General features: G+C 48.5%; 1 protein-coding gene across 7 annotated transcripts in view; it reads right to left on the reverse strand.

The window, feature by feature from the left end:
- PKNOX2 (PBX/knotted 1 homeobox 2) overlaps window positions 1-19,987 on the reverse strand; it is a 279,747-nt gene that overhangs the window by 256,340 nt on the left and 3,420 nt on the right. For 2 of the 7 annotated variants that reach the window (XM_074977022.1, XM_074977019.1), the window contains exon 1: window positions 29-220. The exons of 2 other annotated variants lie outside the window; for them this stretch is intronic. The gene's annotated coding sequence lies outside the window, so the exon portion shown is untranslated. Of the gene's footprint in view, window positions 1-28; window positions 221-19,987 lie in introns of those variants that run through there. 3 more of the 7 variants (XM_074977026.1, XM_074977028.1, XM_074977025.1) reach the window with 3 other exon arrangements.

Raw genomic sequence — 19,987 nt, forward strand, 5'->3', positions numbered from 1 at the left:
CACATGCATCCCTCTAGGTTCAACTTACCCTTAGGTTATTCAGACGCAATTCTCAAATCTCATTTGGCTCTCACTCTTTGCCCACTGGGGCCTGGAACCACTGCCCAGAGAGAAGATGGCAATGGACAGGCCTGTGATTGGTTTCTCTGGGCTGCGGCTCAGATCCTGCATTTCTCTCTGCGTGGAAAGAGGGGACGGCTGTCAGGGGTCTTTTCAGGCACAGGCCAAGGTTCTCAGGAATCAGCTGCAAGAGGGCGTGAATCCTACAGAGGCGGTGGCTTCGTTTCAGGAGCTGCTGCCTCTGGAGTTTAAAAAAAAAAAAATCAGCAGCAGACATTGCTGCTGCTCTGCAAGTTTAGTCAGAAGTGGGGCTCTCCCCTCCCCTGGGGGACTGCTGCCAACATGGGGACACTGAGCCCATCGGTACTGTACTGCCATTGGAAGCAAGTCTCCAGTTGGGAGTGAAGGGTGTCTGCCCCAATCATTTTTGACAGGCCTTGTGCTTTGTCCTGGTGGTTGTCAGACTTGTGCTCCCTTGTCCCTTTCGCACTCAGGACAACTCCTTCCCAGATATAACTTTCTAAAGCCAGAGTCCAGTTGCTGCCACAGCCTTTACTCGTGTGAGTAACCCTCTGGATGTCTCAAGTTTGCGTAAAAAAATGCAGGACAGAGTCCAAAATTTGGAGCCAAATTTAACGCGTGCCCGTGTAAAGAATTAGCAACCACGTAAACACGGGCTGCAAATCTAGGTGAGCAGTTTGAGGCACTCCTTTGAAAGGCAGGGCTCTTGCACCCCACAGCATCTCTGCCAAAATTCAGCCTTACCCCCGGCTGCCTCCTCTGCTTTTAAGCCCACATTTGCTGACACAAGCTGGAGGAAAGGCAGAGTGGGGAATAGTATCAGAGGGGCAGCCGCGTTAGTCTGTGTCCACAAAAACAATGAGAAGTCCTGTGGCACCTGGTAGAGACTAACCGATATATTGGAGCATTAGCTTTCATGGGCTTTGCAAGACAGCTTGGCTGGATCCTATAGCCCAGAATGGGATGAAAGTGAGATACTGTATTATCAAGCCACAACACAGCACCAGCAACCTCTCCGGTATCACTCTCCAGCACAATAAACTGGAAAATACTCTTAAGCAAAAGAATTATCTGTATGTGCTAAGTTGCTGGTGTATGTGGATCAGAAGGGAAACAGCAACCTAGCAGTTCTTGGAAAGCTTTCTGTGGCTCCCTGGACCTACTAGCCATTGCTTGAGCAACGCATTTATTCTTGTGCTGCTGTGGTTTTTGCAGAAAAAGGAAAAAAGGAGGAGGAAAATGTATGAGAAGGAGACAAGTGAGCATCCCAGACTGTAGGTTCCATTTCTCGGCAACACTCAAAGTGAATGTTATCGTCAATTCTGCAACTCAAGGGCTGGCAGCTTTCAGAAGCTGGGATCTCACACCAGAGAGCATCTCAGCACTCCTGACCCCCTCCCCCAGGAGCTGCACCCATGTCTGGCAATGGATTTACACCTAAAATAAAAGGTCCCAGGTGCAGGAGGCAACATGTGTAGAGTAGTAATCTCCAATCCACTGAACTAATTGATTTGCTTTCCAAAGAGCTACAATGTACACCAAATTTTGTAACACCACAACTCACTCTGAAACAAACTCGCTCTTGAGCTGAGCCTTCCAAACCGGTCACACAAAGGGACCTCCACTTGACAAGGGAAAGGATTGTAGCCCAGAGATTATGCATGAAACCCCTGTCCGGGTACAATTAATTCTGAGGGGAGAAAAGATTCTGTAACTCACACAGAGACAGTAAAAAAATTGTCACTACATACCAGAACCCAACCATAAATTGTTACAGGGAACCAGTAAGATGGCCTACTTTGAAATGACCTTGGCTACTCTCCAGGTGTCGTCACGGCTAGGCTACTAAACCAGACTACCCCCTAGTGAAACAGCTTTACTTGGTGCATTTAGCAAATGCATTCCCATAAGGTTTTCCACTCAAGCATCAGGGTATTAGACTTCCAAAAACCAAAGGAAGAGAGAACCGTCCCTTGAAACTTCCTGTCCAGAATTATGTGCATGAGTCAATAGTGATGGAGAAGAATGATTTACCATGGCACAACGGGAGAGTGTTCAAGCTAACGAGATGGCACTACACGCAGAAAATCCATGAGACACGAGGAAATGTTTCCTATGGCTAGATCAATTAGTTGGTGGAATTAGCCCCCAAGGGAAGAGACAGGAGCTTCACTACTCAGGAAACTGAAAGCCTGTCTAGAACATACATGGGCCTCGTGCCCTGCTTTGGCCTGCTCCTGTGGGGAGGGTAAATGGACATTTCATGGCTGTTATGGATGCTTCTGTGGCAGAGTTAATATTCCACACTCTCTCTGAAAACTAAAGGCATTTCAGCAGAAGCATCCCACTAGGGGTTCAACTGTTGTCTTAGTCACATTGGTGTGTAGGAGACAGCAAACTTTCCAAGGCAGAGTGCTAAAACCGGACCCTTTCACCTCTAGGTACTCTGACAAAGTCAGTCTTATTCCTGGGTCTCTGGCCTCTATTGAGTCCACTGGTCCCCCTTAAGGGGCCAGTTGCCCGCACTGGGGTGAGTGGTGGTCTGGGGGGAACCTGGGCCCCGCCCACTCGTGCGGGGTTCCAGCCCAGGGACCCTATGTGGCTGCTGCTGGGAAGTGCTGACTCCCTTAGCACAGCAGCTCTACCCCCGGGCCACTTCCCCAGACAATTCCCCCTGGTATCTTCTCCAGGCTGCAGCAGTCACAAGTCACCCTCTCACTCTGCTGAAGCTCCTCACTCTCCCTCTGCGGTTTCTGGTGTTCCTGATCCTCTGCTCTGCTCCTCTCCAACCTGCTCTCACCCACTCCTCTGGTCTACCTGTGTCTCTCCACTCGCCTCTCACACTCTCCCCACCCCTCCCACTGCGAAGGGCTTTAAAGGCTCTTATGAGACCAGTCATGGAGTCAGCAGGCCCCAGGGAGGCTGAGCCATCTCCCCCCAGCTGCCTGTGATTGCCCTGCTGGTGCTCCGCAGGCCCTTCTGCTTGTTTGGGCTCCCTCTGCGGGGGCCTCCGCCCTGGCCCTGCCACAGTACAGTCTGAATGCTAGTGATACACGCGATACCCCCAAGCTCCACCTGCCCGGGCTGGGCCAGGACCAGCCACTTCCGTGGGGAGGGTGCAGGGTTGGAGTGAGGGGAGGCACAGACACAGAGCCCAGGTGCATGCACCTCCACTGGCCAGCTCGCTCGTCCATCCCAATCTCTGCTCCCCTGCTGCAATGGGGGAGGAGGAGCAGGGCTGAGCTCCGTCCGCTGCCACTGAAAAGCGGCTCACGTACCACTCTTGGCGCCCGTGCTGGTTTACAGCAAGAACACCACTAGAGTAGTGCAGCTGGAGCTGGGAAGGAGGGGGGCCACACTGGGGTTGGACAGTAATCACTACCAGACATTTTATTAGCTAATTACAGATATCAGATTAAATTTAATTAACAGACAGATTTGAGAATTACTCCTGACTCCTTCCCAGAAGATAAAAGCCCAAAGAAAGGGCAGCAGGAAGGAAGCAGCAATTATAGCCAGAGAGGGAAAGGCGGAATGAGAGGCAGACCACTCAGATCTCCAGTGTAACCCAGGCCCAGTGGTCCCACAGCATCAGACACACCTTAGCCTTTGCAAGGTGGCATGAAGAATCTGGTTGGCCCTTCCTCCCCAAGTCATCCACACACCCCCGCCACTCCCCAGTTATCCTCAAAAGACAATGCTAGCAGGGGTAACCCTTTCCTCTCCCAGAACCAAACGGGAAAACTATCCCTTTCTTAACATCATTTACAGAACAGCTCAAATAAACATGTTTGACAGCACATCTCCTCCACATGCTCCCAGTCCTGTTTTTATCCAGCACACTGACAAGTCATCCGAGCTCCTCAAATACTAGGACAAATTACAGCATTTAGGCCTTCTAAGGAGCCGAGAGCTGATGCCATCACTCTGCATCGGACTTGAATGATGCTAAATAATTGCATAATTTCTGGTGCAAATTTTTGACAGGCCACTTCAACTGAGATCTCGCCTGCCAACTTGTCTCCTGCTCCTGGTTATTTACCTTTCCCGCCCTGTAAGGAAAGCTCAGATTCTTACAGGAAAACAAATCCGCCACCCCTGTTCAAAAAGTTCATTCTTTGCTGACAATCTGACATACCACTCCAAGGTACTGCACAGAGTTTCTGAATTCATGTTCTCTGCTAAATATCTGCCGGAAGTACCACTCCCATCTAGCACACAATTTAAAAAGCATTTTAAAGGCTATTTTTTAATGTTGAAATGCACTTCCAGACCAACAGCGCTGGGCATAAACTAGGCCCACAAACAGCTGACAGCTCAGCAGCAAAATATTCCACATAATGTTTTTATGTTGCTGAGTTATTGGCTGTGGTGAGATATGTTGGGTCTGTCATGAAAAGAGAAGGAAGGCAGTTGCACACAATGCATTTCTGGGCCTCTGCACATGTTGGAGCTCACTGGGGTGAGATGAATATATCGTACAGAGAAAGAAAATTAACATATTTAATGACCACTCCTGATTTCTTTGTCTGGAGCAGGTGACTCATCAGTGGAAGCAAAGAGAGACAAATGCCTATAGAAATATCCCCTCCAGTGCTCTCCAAAGACCAGAGGCCTTGTCTAGACAAGGGTTTAAAATGTGATGTTAACAGGTATTAGCTAATGCAAGATGCTAACAGACCAGCTAACCTGCCTGTAGTGCATCCTACGCTGTCCACGTTTACCCCAGGCTGCCCCCAGCTAATGGGCTAACAGCAAACCCTTCGATCCTAGTCGAGACAAGGGCAGAAGCACTACACAGCTGTGGGTCTGCAACTGGTTCTCCCACAGATGCACAAGAGCCAGAACCAAAGAGACTATTCAGTCCCACCTTCGAGCCCTGCCCTGCCCCACCCAACATCTCATCCCCAGCCACGGCCAGGTGCTTCAGAGGTGTACAGGTGTGTGTGGTCCCTTCCTGGCAGTGGCAGGTGGTCAGCTGAAAGCCTGAAGCAGGAGTTTGTGGCATCATAAGACACGGACCAGCCGCTACAATCATAGGCAAGGCCATCATACCATCATGCTCACAAAATTTCCCCAGACTCGTTCTAATGAGTTAAGTTGCTTGTCCCCACAACTCCCGTTGGGAGGCTCTGCCAGAGCATCACCCCCTCTGATGATTTGGAAATCTTCCTCTAGTTTCCAGCCTAATTAGCTCTTCCCCATCCCTACTGTCAACCCAGTCCCACCCATGTATTCATGGAGAGCAATCAGGCTGAGCAAGGGGCTAGTGCTGAGTGAGACTCGGAAGACCTACATTACGGACCTGACCAGGAGCTCAAACAGTTGGGCCTGATTTCCAAGATTCAGCTCCAATGAGAGTGGTACCTTTGCATGTCACTCAGGAAAGACTTTGGGCAGGAACAGAGAAAGAGAGAGTGAAAACTGAGCTGCGAGGAGGAGACAGAAAATTCTAATGAAGACCTAGGCACGAGACCCTGTCCAGTACAGCCACTTCCTCCAGCCTATGACTTACATGTCTTAAACCCTTGTACTCCGAGTGGAGCTCGGGTCATCTACAAGTCTCCTCCACTTCGCTCTGTCTTGGGACAAAACTTCTAGCTGATCCCAGAAGTACCCCAGTCATTGTCCTTCAATGTCAGTAGATCTCTGTGTTGTCAGAGGTCTTCCTCTTTTCATTTTCCTGGCGGGTTCCATTGGAGAGCTTGATGGACTATGCTGGAGGATGGTTTTCTGAGAGGGCGGCCTAGCCATCCCCACTTTCTTCTCTTGATTTGAACGTCAAGTGGCTCAACCCATCCCCAGCTGCCCTTTGGCTAAAAACACTTCTTGTGCCACCTTCTGAGAGCCAAAACCCAACATTTGCTTTAAAAGGGAAGATCATACTCTGGCGATAACAACCTGAACATGTAAACCTGTGATACCTCAGCACATCTCAAGCACTGCCAGCACATCTGAGGGAGACACACACACCTCCCACAATCCTTGTGTGGCTACTGAAAACAGAAGGCAAGATTCAGTTGGGAAAAGGCAACAGCTTGACACAGTACAAATATAAATGTCTCCACCAAAAGATGCCAAATGACTTCACAGTCGTATGCACCACAGGAATGAGGGCATGTCCTCTTTCATTTGTACCAGTTGAGAGGCTTGCATTCCCTTTCAGGGTCATCGTTAGGGATCCTTAAAAATGTCTGGAAGAATTTACATGCCCCTTTGCTGTGGGATGAGGGAACTTGTAATCACTATTCTAAAACTAGCCACATAAGCTTGGAGGAGTGTTTAAAAACACATTTGAAGGATATTATAAAGCTATGAAATGCCTTCCAAAAACAATACATCTAAAAAGACAAGTCTTGCTTCCAAAACCAGCAGCCACAGTGTAATACATTGCTGATCAGATAAGGCGAGGCACTTGCATTTAATGCTGTCAAAATGAAAGCTATATTTTGAAGGGAGTAAGAGAATTCTTTTGAAGAGTTTTGACTTGCTTCTTGATTCCTGGTGCTAGTTTGTGAAGAAGCAACTGTAGCCACAAGAATGATCTCCACCAGCAGGCAGGTGCCTGCCAGAGGCTACAAGCCAAACTCTCCTCCAGACCACACAAACCTTCCTTTGGTCTCTGTACTGATCTACTTTCCACTGCTTACATCAAAAATCAGGAATCAGGAAACTGGAAATGTTATTCACGCTACACAATTCTGTTGCACCCTGGTAACCTGGCCAAATTCCCTGGCCACAGTTAACTCTGCAAGTCGGGCATGGTGTTCTCCACTGACCTTCCCAAACTGTTGTGTAGCATTGTTGTACATTTTCAGGGCTGGATCCTCCAAGCTACCAGCCCTAAATGGGAGCTGGAGATACAATTTCTGCTTGTGCTAGATGACCTTGCACCAGCTCTGATCAAACCAGTGCACTTAAAAATATCAATACAGCTAAAAGCAGTCCAGTAGCACTTTCAAGACTAACAAAATAATTCATTAGGTGATGAGCTTTCGTGCGACAGAGAAAGCTCATCACCTAATAAATTATTTTGTTAGTCTTTAAAGTGCTACTGGACTGCTTTTTTGTTTTGAGAGTATATAGACTAGCACGGCTATCTCACTGTTACTGTCAATACAGCTGCAGCTGGCTGGGCTACATGACAAACTAGTCCCCCATTATGCAAATGAGTTTTCAGACAGCAATACACTTGGAAAACTCTGGATGTGGCCTCACCAGTGCCGAACAGAGGGGAATAATCACTTCCCTAGATCTATGGGCAATGCCCCTCCTAATGCACCCCAATGTGCCATTAGCCCTCTGGGCTACAAGGGCCACTGTTGGCTCATCTCCAGCCTCGCATCCGCTGTGATCCCCAGGTCCACTTGCAGTGATGTGGTTCCAGCCTCGGGGAAGGAACAGCAACACAAGGACAGACTGGGGGAGACCAGAAGGTCTGGCTCAGCAGCACAGGGTGGTGGGATGCCCCGGAAGGCAGTGGGGCAGGCTCAACAGTACCATTGGGCAGTCTTTGATCCAACCTGTCGCATTGCCAGGAACACAGATGCTCTCTTTCATCGGGTCTAATGCAGAGGTGGGCAATAAGAAAGCAGCGGCCCAGAAGGGCGAGACCCTGGCAGGTATGTTTGCCTCTGCAGGTATCAGATGATCGTGGCTCCCATTGGCCATGGATAGCCATCCCAGGAGAAAGTTCACAGCCCAGGACGTTGCATCCTACGAATCCCATTAGCCATGAAGAGGAATCTGCCCTGTTCCTGCAAGTAAACAGGTGGGGGGCCCTCCAGGGACTAACCTTGGTGTGTCAGATCTGGTCCGTGTGCCAATGTTGCCCACCCCTGATCTAATGACACACTTGTGCCTGTCTCCTTAGGTCTCATCCCATGGCTGGGCCTCAGCAAGTGGAGGGTGCTGGCCCTAAATGGACAGGGAGATGCAGCGCTAGCTTATCTTCCCCATTGCCACAGGGTTTAATGGCTTGTGGTATGCGTGCTGGCTCCCCTCTACCTGGGGCAGGGGAGTGCTTGACTCCTCCCTCTGGCCCAGGCTCCACCCCCACATACCTCTTCCCTGCTCCTCCTCCACCTCCCAGAACTTCCTGAACACTCCAAATCAGCTGTTTGCAGTGTTCTGGGAGCACCGGAAGGTGTGGGAGGAGTCAGTAAGCAGGCCACCAATGGGCAAGAGCTGGAAGAGGCAGAAGGATGGAGCTTGGATGCTCATGGGGGCTAGGCACCCACTAATTTTTCCCAGTGTGGGCTTCAGCCCCAGAGGCTAGCGATAAGAATGGTCATTCTGCGTCAGACCAATGCTCTGTGGAGCCCCAGGACGATCAGAGCATGGGGTTGCTTCCCTGCCCATCCTGTCTAACAGCCATTGGTGAACATATTCTCCAGGAACTAACTATAATTCTTTATGAATCCAGTTCTAGTTTTGGACTTTGCAACATCCGGTGGCAAGGAGTTCCACAGGTTAACTGAGCCCTGTGTGACAAAGTGCTTCCTTAAATTTGTTTTAAACCTGCTGCCTATTAATTGCATTGCATGCCACCTGATTCTTATGTTCTGTGTTCTATGCTATGTTCTTATGTTATAGCTCTTCCTTATTCACGTTCCCCATACCAGTCATAATTTTATAGACCTCTGCCATATTCCCCTTTGCCTTAGTCATCTCAGGACAGGCCAACTTTTCTCATATCTGGTAAAATTCAGGGAAATTTAAAAACAAGCAAATCTAAACCATTACTTCTAGTGGTGCAACAACATCACTTATGGTAATACTGCCACAGCTCCTACAGGAAGCAATTATAGATCAGTTTCCTGACTCTGGGTGATGTGATTTTAATGGCCAAAATCCTGTTTTGAGAAACGTTCATTACCAGTTTAGAGCTTTCATGAAATAACAAATCATTGGTAGACACACAAAGGAAATCTGGCATTTTCTGAGCTCTGTATTTCATAGGTAACAAACAAGTCTGTAGCACTTTAAAGACTAACAAATGTATTTATTAGGTAATGAGCTTTTGTGGGTATGACCCCCCCCCCCTCCCGTCTTCAGATCTGGACACATGAAGAACTGGGTCTTACCCACGAAAGCGCATGACCTAAGAACTAAATGTGTTAGTCTTCAAGGTGCTACAGGACCGCTTGTTTTTTGTGAAGCTCCGACCTAACTTGGCCACGCCACCGAGATCACTTCACAGGTGAAAAGCCAAAGCTATCAATTGCTGTTACAATATTCAGTTAGATTTAACTGCTTTATTGAGAGTACAAACTAGCAGTGCAAAAGTGGAGGGAAGGGTGACAGATGACCTGTGCCTGCAGAACAAGGTTGTTTTAATTATAAGTGTCTTTGTATTTCTTGCAACACCTTATGAAGCTGAAAGCTACACACATAACATGACTGACAGCATTTGTCAAACCCAGTGCAGTTGTAGCTCACTGCAGCTCCTCACAAATGGCACTGCAAACCTGCATGTGTGATAATGCGTTTACCCAATGTCCTCTTCTCTGCTCCAGGCTGACCAATGCTTGTAATCAAACACATATTTAGCCACCTGTGCACCCAACATGTCCTGGATGTTTTACCCAGCTTTGGACAGTAAATTGTAAAAAAAGAAAAAAAATGCAGCTTTCACCAAATGAGCTTTTAATTAACAGGTGTAGGGACGAAGGACAGATTTCCCATCAGCGGCACAGCTCCGGCACTTACATAAAAGTCTTAACAAGCCTGCTGGCCATACCAAAAAACCGCTCACCTTGTAGCCTTTGGCATCCCTGTCAAAGAATACTGGTAGAAATTGGAGTGGCCCCATGGTCCATGCACCATCAGAAGTGCATTAACATTGTGGTTGCACAGCCAAATTCAGGCCTGATGTAACCGCATAGAATCACAGAACACTAGAACTGGAAGGGACCTTGAGAGGTCTGAGTCCAGTTCCCTGCCCTCATGGCAGGACCAAGCACCATCTAGACCATCCCTGCTCTTAAATATCTCCAATGATGGAGATTCCATAACTTCCCGAGGTAACATATTCCAGTGTTTAACCATCCTGACAGTTAGGAAGTTTTTCCTAATGTCTCACCTAAACCTCCCTTGATGAGGATAAAGCCCATCGCTCCTTGTCCTTCCTGTGAAGCCAAGAACAATTTTTCTCCCTTCTCCTCATAACACTCTTAGGTTCTTGAAGCCTGCTATCAAGTCCCCTCTCAGTCATCTCTTTCCTAAACCAAACAAGCCCAGTTCCTTCAGTCTTCCCTCATAGCTCATGTTCTCTAGACCTTTAATCCTTCTTGTTGCTCTTCTCTGGACCTTTTGCAACTTCTCCACGCCTTCCTTAAAATGAAGTGCCCAGAACTGGACACAATACCCCAGCTGAGACCTAAAGAATGACCTCTCGTGTCTTCCTCACAACACGCCTGTTAATGCAACGTACACATGGATGTAACATTGCTGGCTTTATGCTGCACTCATACTGGGTTTGGATTGTCAAATAATGTAGTTAACTAGAACCCTCTTTCCAAAGTGGCAGTGGCACTAGAGCAGATGCCTGCAGTAGATATGTGAGGGGAGACATCCTGCACCAGACAATGACAAAGCAAAGTAAGAAGAGCATGGTCTTGAACAGAGCAATAGGGCAGTAGATGACAAGGAACTAGGAGTTTGACAGAAGTAACAGGAGTTTGAGGCAGAAGACACCTGAGCTTCCTTCCTGCCTCTGGGGCACACTCCATTCTAGTTCTGCAGAGCCCAAGCAAGGACGCTTTTGCTGTTCCCTCCAGGAGATGAAGCCACTGCCGGACCTGCATCACTGTTAGAAAGTGTTTCTTGACGTTCACAGTGTTGCCCGCTCTCATGAGAGTGTTTTTCGTAAGGCTCCGTGTCACAGAGACAGCTGATTAGTGAGAAGTTTGGCTTTAACTGATGGAAATAAGCTTCTGGCCCTTGTGAGGGCAGAAACAAAGGGAACATCTACACTACACAGAAAAACTGACCCTGCCACAATCTTCCAGAGTTCCTTTTGGAGCACCCAGTGGGGATGCACTAAATCAAACTTACAGGGCATCTTTGTCAGGGCCAGTACTCCTGCCCTTCGTTAGGGTAAGGGAAATCGCACATTCTGGTCAACCTGCCTTAGTGGAGATGGTGCCGAAGCCCAAATTAAGATAGCTATGGAATTAACACAGCTGGAATTGCAAATCTTAATTCGACCTTCCACCCAAAAGCTTGAAAATGTGCTCCTAATGGCTCAGACCTCAGAAAGCAAAATAAAATATAAACCCAAGCTTCATTTTCACAAAATCTCCTGATTTTTAAGCCAATCTCAGGATTTTGGTGGGGACCTGAATCAAGATTTTGGAACACTTGGGATTGACAATACTGTGTTCAGCCTGACTTTTTCCCTCTTAATTTCATCCCATTATTGCTCAAGAAAGGGCCCAGTCCATCAGTGTTATGGAATATCAGACTCCTTCACATCAAGTTCCTGGAAAAGGGCTACAGCATTAGGTCAGCCAGAAAAGACATTATGGAAAAGCAGCTGTCACCAAAAGCCAATCTTTCGTCACCGTCATCCTGGTGAGCCTCTTAAAAAAAAACATAATTGTTCCATTCTTGGCAAACATTTAACAAGTGCTAATGCAAATACATTCACAAATGTCAGCTCCTAACAAGGTAGCAGACAAATGTTTAATTTAATTCCCCAACTTTACTCTGCACAGTGTCAGCTCTGTCTGGGACACACGGGAGTAGAAACGTTCCAGAGCACAAGCCGATGAGCTCAGACCACATTTACACAGCTGTAAATCTAGAGTGACTCCATTGAAGTCAGTTGTGTTTCTCCCGATTTATAGGGCTGTAATGATTTCAGCATGTGCTGTTTTTATGAGGCTGTGCACGTCTGATAGGCTGCTAGCAAGCAGACATTTGCCTGCTCTGACCAAAGGCAGTTGTTTCCTACCTGGCACTAGAAAGGCTGTTTACTGATGGGATTGCCTCAGGAAAGAACTCATACTACCTGCTTTGGTGCAGCCCCAAATGGCAGTGTGAAAACCTGTCAGTTCTTTTCAACAACCGCAAAGAAAAATGCCTGTACACTCCTTAGTGCCAAAAAAGTGGCTTTTAAACATCAGATGAGCTGTGACCAGGACATACGAATTCCTCCTGACTACAGAAAAAGCTATTGGCAGAGTTGTAGCTGGTCTGGTCCCAAGACTTCAGCTGCTGGTGAAAGACAAGCTTTCACCCCACAAAGCTCTCTTCTTCCAGAAAAAAGCTGTCAGTTATTCTCAAGGACCACAATTATCTTTGCTCCTTCTTACCTTTATTTTGAGTTGAAATCTTAACTGGCTGACTAATGATGCTGTGAAATCATTTTTTTTCTAATTAGAGGGCATTTGTTCTTAACAGGATTCCAATTTCAGTTCTCATTAGGGTGAAATCTGCTCGGTGTGTACTAATCACATATTTAGTACCATCTACAGCTCCGTAAAAGCTCTCCAGGATCAGTCTAATGATCATGATGACCCTCGGGTTGGTGGAGGGTGGTTGTAAAATTGCTTTAGAACTGTAATATTCAACTGCACATGTGAGATTCATGTGAACCTAGGGAGCCTAGCCCCAGACAATTAAAGATCCTCCTGGGGGGTGGTATGAAGGCTAGCAAGGAGAAAGGAGTCCCTTCTAGCTCAGATCCCAACACCCAATCAGATGTTCTCAGACAATGAGGAGAGACTTAGAAAAGCCTTTCCATTATCTCAGAACTGTTGGATGGGAGTAGCCAAGCCTATGCAGCAGCCCCTTCCCCACAACCTGCTCCCCAGTCCCTTAACCAACCCTGCAGAGGCCCCTTTGCTTGTGTAAATCCTCCTGCAACCCAGAGACCATGCAAGTTGGGGAGAGGCAAGCAGCAGCAGCGGGTTTGAGATGCAGTGTGGAGGGGTAACCCCAGGCAATAGCCCAAGATCTGCAGGATCGCCATTGACCTTGAGACATCGGCCAAGCACGATTCTAGTAGCCTGGTCACCCTGAAGGAATTCTGTGCACATATAGCCAGGGGCCTGCCAAGTGCTGTTAGACATTGGGTGCATTCTGCAGATGGGTGTGATCTGGCCCCATCAGCTATTTCATCCCTCAGCCACGAGCAGAAGCCGTTCTGTAATCCTGTTTTCAAGCACGCACAACTGTAGCTTGTGCTCTTGTACCCACCCACAGGCAGACTCAAACCTGGGACCTCTGGCTCTTAGTGAAGGAGCCCTGACAGTTTGAGCTAAAAGGCAGGGGGCGCTCAGCTTAGGCAGTACAGAAGACTCATTCTCTCTCTGAAAAGTGGTCTTAGCACCACTACATGGGACGGCAAACCACAGCCCAGCAAGCATGTGGTTTACACTTTGTCCTGTTACTGTCACTGGTGGGCCATAAAGCATTAGCCAGCAGCCTGATGGAGAAGAGAGATCCGACATATTCTGTAGCAGGTTCAAAAGCCCACAGGGGTAGCCATGTTAGACTGTAGCTTCACAAAGAAAAAAAAGCAGCCCTGTTGCACCTTCATACAATCAGAGAATCCTAGGGCTGGATGAGACCTCAGGAGGTCATTGAGTCCAGCAGCTTAAAGACAAACAATTTGATTTCTTAGGTAATCAGCTTTTGTGGGTAAGACCCAGAATCTGAAGAGGGTCTTACCTCTTTACCTAATAAATAAAATGTTTAGGCTTTGAGGTGCAACAGATTTTCAGGGGCCGTTTAGGTATAGTCTGCCACAGATCTAATAAGCTTCAGTCTCCAGGACCTCCGCACAAAGACTCCCCCATGGGGATTAATCTGGGGGAATGCTGTTCAGTTTCACTATTTAGAAAGCAGACACAAGGGGCATTGTTACCTCAATTGACAAGCGATTCTTGCTGGGTTTTTTCTGAAAAAGAAGTGGTGGCAAGCCGGCAGCTGCGCTATTAGCTTCCTGCGGTGGTCCATCCAAAGCAGAAAGCCACAGATTAAACAGACTCTGCTGCTCTGTGATCACAGGCTGTGGCTATCAAAAGTGTCAGCCAGGATCATCTCTTTAGTGACTGCACAAAAAGAAAGGGCAGATCAGTGAGGGGTCAGCGGCCTGCACTGTGTACAATGCACATCCGGTTGCAATCACAGTCTGTCATCTCCTGGAGCACAATAGGCAGGCAGTAAGGTTCAGGCTGAAGAATCATCTTGTGACCACACCCCCTTTTCTTGCAGGTGTCAGGATCCCAAGTCCCAAAGCCTGTGAGGACTAGACCAGCCTCAAACTCCAATTTCAAATGCAGTTGGGGGAACCAGATCATTTCATAGAACCATAGAATCCCACGGCTGGAAGGGACCTCAGGAGGTCACTGAGTCCAGCCCCCTCCCCAAAGAAGGATCAATCCCAACTAAATCATCCCAGCCAGGGCTTTGTCAAGCCGGGACTTAAAAACCTCTAGGGATGGAGATTCCACCACCTCTCTAGGTAACACATTCCAGTACTTCACCACCCGCCTGTGGAAATAGTTTTTCCTAATATCCAACCTACACCTCCCCTAGTGATAGTCTGTGTCCATAAAACCAACAAGGAGTTGGGTGGCTCCTTGAAGACTACTGCTGTTCTCGTACTTTCTAAGTTCACCCTTGTCACTTGGCAGGTGAAATCTAAGTGTGCAATGCACAACATCTTTGGAGTTTGTGGCCCACTTTGATCTAGGCTGTCCTGAACTGGCTCCCACCTGCACAACATGCCTCAAGCCACTTGACCCCTGCACCTCACTCCCCTGCACAAGGAGTGTCCCTCAATATCAGGCAATGGATTTGCTGATTTTCACTCTCTCTTTTGCATAGGAAAAAAGAAAAAAAAATAGTATTTTGAGACAGTGACAAGGGGCAGAAGAAATGGTGAAGGCAACCCAGCAGGAAAAAAAATGGGTTCTTGATTTGCCAATTGTTTTGTTTTTAAATGAGTAACTTTATTTATTTAAATTTACCTAAATCCACATTCCCCCCACCCCAAAGAGTCTCTGAGAGAAGATTTAGCAACCCAACATGCTCACTGAGGTTCCTCACCTGCTCACAGGACTTGTGTGGCCACCCTATCAACTCTGACCAGGAAATGCTGTCACCATGGTAACTATGGTCTCCTTTTAGATTTGATGTATGGATTGTAAATGGAAGGAGCCATTGGAGGCCAGAATTGTGTAAAAAGCAAGAAAAATCATCATTAAAAATTAGAGGCCAGGCTTACTTCTTTGTGCCCCTGGAAGGTCTCTCTCCCAGTGGCAACTTGCTACTGCAGCATTTCTGCTCCCTAAACTTATTCTCCTTCTGTGGAGAAGGAAAGCAGCCCCAAAGTCATTCAATATTTTATCATCCAGTCCCCAGGGTTGAGTGGTAAATTGCCATCCAATGAGAATTGGTTTGGGCCTCAGGGTACATCTACACTTGCTGGGAAATCAACCAGGTCAGCATCAATCCTCAGGAGTTTGATTTTGCACCATAGCAGGGACACGCAAAATCGAACTATCAGGTTTGACACTCGACCTCTGTACTCCTCATTCTCGAGAGGAGTAGGGGAGCTCACCAGGACAGTTTTTCCCATTGACCTCCCTCCATGAGGACAGCCCAATAAGTCAATCTTAGTTATGTCAATTTCAGCTACGCAATTGTTGTTGCTGGAACTGTGCATCTAGTATCCACTTTCAGATCTATTGTAGACCTGCTCAGAGCCATGAAGGCTTGGGACAGGGTTTGGAGTCCAAAAGTGGCAAAATGACACAAACACACAGCTTGTTCCTTCTATGAAGGAGGAGGGAGAATTTTTTCAGGGTGGTTAAACACTGGAATAAATTGCCTGGGGAGACTGTGGAATCTCCATCACTGGAGATAACTAAGAACAGGTCAGATAACTATCTTTTCAGGGGTGGCCTAGACTGTGCATGGTCCTGCTGTGAGGGCAGAGAACTGGACCTGATGACCTCTCGAGTTCCCTTCCATTTCTAGTGTTTTATAACTGTATGATTTATCAAGCCTGTGCATTGCCCAGCCTCTTACAAACCCAGCGCATGGAAGGTGTTTGCACAGGACCCCAAGAAGTCAGAGGCATTTCACACGTTGCCAAAGGCAATTGCTGGGAAAACGAGTGTTCAGCTTGGTCGGCTTAAGGATGGATTATTGAGCAGAATGACACCCTCATTGGTCACTGCCAGCTAGCACGGCTGGGCAGACAGCCCACTTCAGCAGGATACCCCTGCACACTCCACCCTGCAGACCACACTTGGGTTCAGCAGGGGACATCATCTGCCCCTATAGTGGCAGTGCCCACGTGGTTGTCCTCAGGTAACCTCGCTGCACCAGAACAGCAAATAGCCCTATGGTCCTTTTAGGTGCTTGGAATAAAGCCACATGACGTGGTCATGGCTTCTTCGGTGCGGCCAACCTACCGTGTCTTAGCATTGTCTTGTTCTGTCTATTTCTCTGGCTCTTGCAGCACTGCACAGGCTGGTTTTATAAACAGTTGGGATAATGCAGAAAGGCCATTATCAATACTGAACATCAAAGTAAAACCCACTCTTTGTTGAGCTGGAATTTAGCCCCATTTGCAGAGTGATTTGTTCACACAACTGCGAAACTTACCACATATACCCTGAACTCTGACAGCATGAAAATAATACAGTAATTAGCAGGGGCCGCAAACATCCAGAAGAGACCAATGGTAAGTGCAATCACACAGTGAAAAGTCACCAAAACCTCAGCCTGTACTTAATGGATCTGCGCCTATTTCCACCAGTGTTCATGGCAGTATCTCCACTAATTTCCCAGCTGCAGAGCCAGCCCTAGGGACAATCCCCTCCGGATAGCTGTCAATGCTCCACTATCAAGAGCTCAAATAAAAGGCCCACTGGCTCCTTTATCTGTAACATCTTACATGCTGCTGCTCTCGTTTTAGGACAAAAACCACCCTGAGTAACAGCTCTGTAGAGCCCATTTCTGCCATCTTATTCACACAGGTCAGCAATGGACCTTAGAATCACAGGGTTGGAAGAAACCCCAGGAGGTCATCGAGTGCAGCCCCCTGCCCAAAGCAGGACCAACCCCCACTAAATCATCACATCCAGGGCTTTGTCAAGCCAGAATTTAAAAACCTCTAGGGATGGAGATTCCACCTCCTCTCTCGGTAACACATTCCAGTGCTTCTCCAACCGCCTGGGGAAATAGGTTTTCCTAATATTCTATCTAGACCTCCACCACTGCAACTTGAGACCATTGCTCCTTGTTCTGCCATCCGTCACCACTGAGAACAGCCTCTCTCCATCCTCTTTGTAATCCCCCTTCAGGTAGCTGAAGGCTGCTGTCAAATCCCCACCTCACTCTTCTTTTATAGACTTAACAAACCTGAATCCCTCAGACTCCCCTCACAAGTCATGTGCTCCAGCCCCCAAATTATTTTTCTTGCCCTCTGCTGGACTCTCTCCAATGCCTCCACATGCTTTCTGTAATGGGGGTGTACAACTGGACACAACACTCCAGATGTGGCCTCACCCATGCCAAATAAAGGGGAGTAATCACTCCCTAGATGTGCTGGCAGTGCGCCTAATAATGTAGCCCAATGTACCGTTAGCCTTCTTGGCTACAAGGGTACATCATTGATTCATCTCCAGCTTCTCATCCACGGTAATCCCCAGGTCCATTTCTGCAGAACTGCTGCTTAGCCAGTTGGTCCCCAGCCTGTTTGGGATTCTTATGCCCTAAATGCAGGAGTGTACACTTCTTGTTGAACCTCATCAGATCCTTCCACCCCAAGGACTCCCCTCGACTGTAGCGGGTCTATAACAGAGGACGACAGAATCAGGCCCTTTGTAATTGTGCCCAGCTACTACAGTTAAAACTCCAACAACATTAGAAACTGCTGAGTGTGCACATGGAACATCAGGAATAGGAGAACCAGATGTTCCCCAAGTCGAAAAAGAAGTTCAGGACCTTACAAATTATTTACATAGAGAGGTGGTGGGATCTCCCTCCCTGGAGGTATTTAAGTCCCAGCCTGACAAAGTCCTGGCTGGGGTGATTTAGTTGGGTTAGTCCTGCTTTGGGAAGGGGGCTGGACTCGATGACCTCCTGAGGTCCCTTCCAGCTGTACGATTTGGTGATTCTACTTCATTTCACTGCTGGGAGCCAAGTGTGGAGCAAAAGCTGGAGGCAGCAACTCGAGGGAAGGGTTTACATACCCATGAGTCGGAAGCTTTCTTCCTACCCCAGAGTTTGGCAGCTTGAAGGGTCCAGGGTGCTGCCCATGAAGGAGGGGCAGTCTGTGAGAAAGGAACCTCTCCTCTCCCCTCCTCCAGCTGTGTGGGGGAGCAGTGGTTGGTGGCTCCTAACCCCACAGGCTCTCCCACTGACGAGGTAGGAATCCCACTAGGTTTTCCACACACACTCCTCCCGCAGAGCTTCCCTCATCCTCTGCTACAGCTTGCTATCTCCTTCCCCAGGCCAGCTGCCAATGGCGAGATCTGTGCTCTGCTCCCACTCTCAGTGCCTCAGCTCAGCTCCCCCAGCACTGCTGGGGAAAGGGGTCCTCTGAGCTTCCTACGAGCCACTCAGCAGAGAGAGGCCAGGGCACTTCGGGGTGAGGAAAAATCTCTCCATAGCTCACCATGCAGAGTGGCTACAGGAGCACAAGCAGCACAGACCCCTGCTGCCAGCTGGAGGGATGTGCACTCGCAGCACACCTGCAGTTGGGCTTCTACATCAGCTGGTCAGCACGACGTGCATCTAGCCGGGCTGCTGCCTTCGGCCTACCTGTGGGCAGATGCTGCTCCAGCTGAACCTGGCCTTTGCTTCTGTGCTGAGATTTTGATCCCAGACTTCCTGAGGGCATGATGCCCCAGGGCGTTCTGTCAGGGCCCAATCAACTTCACTCAAGCCACTTTGCTGTTTGGTCCTCCCACTGCAGACCTGGGCATGCTGCGCCAGCAGAGCAGAAGGTGCTGCAGAAGTTGTTGCCAGACCCTGAGCCACCTGAGTGACATCAAGGTTCAAGGTTCTACAAGGCAGGTATCAATTAGAGACAGCTGTAATTTTTTATGTCTTTTCCTGGATGAGGGTTCACTCAGTGATCCCCTATTCTGGCCACCCCCTCTGGGGCACCTAGATGGACCTTTGGTCTGACCCACTCCGACCATTCTTATGTTCAAATGTATCACACACACGCCAAACGCTGACTACATGAAATTAAGACATTAACTAGCAGGGGCAGCACATCTGAAGAAGTTGATCTGACCCATGAAAGCTCGTGATCTAGTTGTCTTTAAGGTGCTACAGGACTGCTTGGTTTTGGGATATTGTGAGTGTTGCCAGCTGACCTCCTGAGGTCTCTTCTGGCCCTAGGATTCTGTGATGTAGCAGAAAAGTTCAGTGACCTGGTCCCAATCAGGCCTTAACCCACCCCCCCCCCGTACCTCCCACCCCCAGGACCCACAGATTCAGGTCACAGGAGCTGCACAGGCCACATGCCATGTTGCTTGACACCCTGACCTATGGGTCCTTCAGAGCCAGGTGCAGCTGCAGACACACTTCCCACCACATGGGGAACAGTGTGATGGTCCTTTCCCAGGGAGCCACAAAAGGGTGCAACAAGAGATGGGAGTATCCCCAGGCAGCCAGAGAGACAGATGGCAGGAGGCCACTCCACACCCTCACTGATAGCATTGTGCCTGGAGGCTGCAAGAGCTCAGCTCCTTGAAAGAACAGAGAGGATAAAGCAGGTGGAAGGCCCGAGTGCCACAGATGCCAGGGCAGAACATCTCTTGCTCCTCTGCAGTGTTCTGGGAGGCCAAGAATGGCAAGGTGCAGACAGAGCTTGGGCTTCTGGTGGCGAGCCAGGGGACAATGGGTCTATGGAATGGGTAGATAG

The sequence above is a fragment of the Carettochelys insculpta genome, chromosome 25 (assembly GCF_033958435.1).
Source record: "Carettochelys insculpta isolate YL-2023 chromosome 25, ASM3395843v1, whole genome shotgun sequence".
NCBI lineage: Eukaryota > Metazoa > Chordata > Testudines > Carettochelyidae > Carettochelys > Carettochelys insculpta.